Below are 3,161 nucleotides of genomic sequence, written 5' to 3'. Positions count from 1 at the left end.
CTCACCTACCTACCCACTCACTCACCTACCCACTCACTCACTCACCTACCCACTCACCTACCTACTCACTCACCTACCTACCCACTCACTCACCTACCTACCCACTCACTCACTCACCTACCCACTCACTCACTCACCTACCTACTCACTCACTCACCTACCCACTCACTCACCTACCCACTCACTCACCTACCCACTCACCTACCTACCCACTCACTCACCTACCTACTCACCTACTCACTCACCTACCTACTCACTCACTCACCTACCTACCTACCCACTCACTCACTCACCTACCCACTCACCTACCTACCCACTCACTCACCTACCTACTCACCTACTCACTCACCTACCTACCCACTCACTCACCTACCTACCCACTCACTCACCTACCCACTCACCTACCCACTCACTCACCTACCCACTCACCTACCCACTCACTCACCTACCCACTCACCTACCTACCCACTCACTCACCTACCTACTCACCTACCCACTCACTCACCTACCTACTCACTCACCTACCTACCCACTCACCTACCTACCCACTCACCTACCTACCCACTCACTCACCTACCTACCCACTCACCTACCTACCCACTCACTCACCTACCCACTCACCTACCTACCCACTCACCTACCCACTCACTCACCTACCTACCCACTCACCTACCTACCCACTCACCTACCCACTCACTCACCTACCTACCCACTCACTCACCTACCTACCCACTCACCTACCTACCCACTCACTCACCTACCTACCCACTCACTCACCTACCTACCCACTCACCTACCTACCCACTCACTCACCTACCCACTCACTCACCTACCTACCCACTCACCTACCTACCCACTCACCTACCTACCCACTCACTCCACTACCTACCCACTCACTCACCTACCTACCCACTCACCTACCTACCCACTCACCTACCCACTCACTCACCTACCTACCCACTCACTCACCTACCTACCCACTCACCTACCTACCCACTCACTCACCTACCTACCCACTCACTCACCTACCTACCCACTCACCTACCTACCCACTCACCTACCTACCCACTCACCTACCTACCCACTCACCTACCTACCCACTCACCTACCCACTCACTCACCTACCTACTCACCTACTCACTCACCTACCTACCCACTCACTCACCTACCTACCTACCCACTCACCTACCTACCTACCCACTCACCTACCCACTCACCTACCTACCCACTCACCTACCTACCCACTCACCTACCTACCCACTCACCTACCTACCCACTCGCCTACCTACCCACTCGCCTACCTACCCACTCACCTACCTACCCACTCACCTACCTACCCACTCACCTACCTACCCACTCACCTACCTACCCACTCACTCACCTACCTACTCACCTACTCACTCACCTACCTACCCACTCACTCACCTACCTACCTACCCACTCACCTACCTACCCACTCACTCACCTACCTACTCACTCACCTACCTACCCACTCACCTACCTACTCACTCACCTACCTACTCACTTACTCACTCACCTACCTACTCACTCACCTACCTACCCACTCACTCACCTACCTACTCACTCACCTACCTACCCACTCCTCACTCGCCTACTCACTCACTCGCCTACCTACTCACTCGCCTACCTACTCACTCATCTACCTACTCACTCGCCTACCTACTCACTCACTCACCTACCCACTCACTCACTTACCCACTCAGTCACCTACCTACCTACTCACTCACCTACCTACTCACTCACCTACTCCTCACTCGCCTATTCACTCACTCGCCTACCCACTCACCTACCTACCCACTCACCTACCTACCTACTCACCTACCCACTCACTCATCTACCTACCTACTCACTCACCTACCTACTCACCTACCTACTCACCTACTCACCTACTCACTCACTCACCTACCTACTCACCTACCTACCCACTCACCTACCTACCCACTCACCTACCTACTCACTCACCTACCTACTCACCTACCTACCTACCCACTCACCTACTCACTCACCTACCTACTCACTCACCTACCTACTCACTCACCTACTCCTCACTCGCCTATTCACTCACTCGCCTACCCACTCACCTACCTACCTACTCACCTACCTACTCACCTACCTACCCACTCACCTACCTACCTACTCACCTACCCACTCACTCATCTACCTACCTACTCACCTACCTACCTACTCACCTACCTACTCACCTACCTACCTACTCACCTACTCACTCACTCACCTACCTACTCACCTACCTACCCACTCACCTACCTACCCACTCACCTACCTACTCACTCACCTACCTACTCACCTACCTACCTACCCACTCACCTACTCACTCACCTACCTACTCACTCACCTACCTACTCACTCACCTACTCCTCACTCGCCTATTCACTCACTCGCCTACCCACTCACCTACCTACCTACTCACCTACCTACTCACCTACCTACCCACTCACCTACCTACCTACTCACCTACCCACTCACTCATCTACCTACCTACTCACCTACCTACCTACTCACCTACCTACTCACCTACCTACTCACTCACCTAACCACTCACCTACCTACTCACCTACCTACCTACTCACCTACCTACTCACCTACCCACTCACTCACCTACCTACCCACTCACCTACCTACTCACTCACCTACCCACTCACCTACCTACTCACCTACCTACCTACTCACTCGCTCACTCACCTACCTACTCACCTACCCACTCACCTACCTACCCACTCACTCACCTACCCACTCACTCACCTACCCACTCACCTACCCACTCACTCACCTACCCACTCACCTACCTACTCACTCACCTACATACTCACCTACCCACTCACTCACCTACCTACTCACTCACCTACCCACTCACCTACCCACTCACTCACCTACCCACTCACCTACCCACTCACTCACCCACTCACCTACGTACTCACTCACCTACCTACTCACCTACCCACTCACTCACCTACCCACTCACCTACCTACCCACTCACCTACCTACTCACCTACCCACTCACTCACTCACCTACCCACTCACCTACCTACCCACTCACCTACCTACCCACTCACCTACCTACCCACTCACCTACCTACTCACTCACCTACCTACTCACTCCTCACTCGCCTACTCACTCACT

Source organism: Lampetra planeri, unplaced genomic scaffold (assembly GCF_965212315.1).
Source record: "Lampetra planeri unplaced genomic scaffold, kcLamPlan1.2.h2 scaffold_1167, whole genome shotgun sequence".
Classification (NCBI taxonomy): domain Eukaryota; kingdom Metazoa; phylum Chordata; class Hyperoartia; order Petromyzontiformes; family Petromyzontidae; genus Lampetra; species Lampetra planeri.
Note: the sequence above shows the minus strand (reverse complement) of the source record.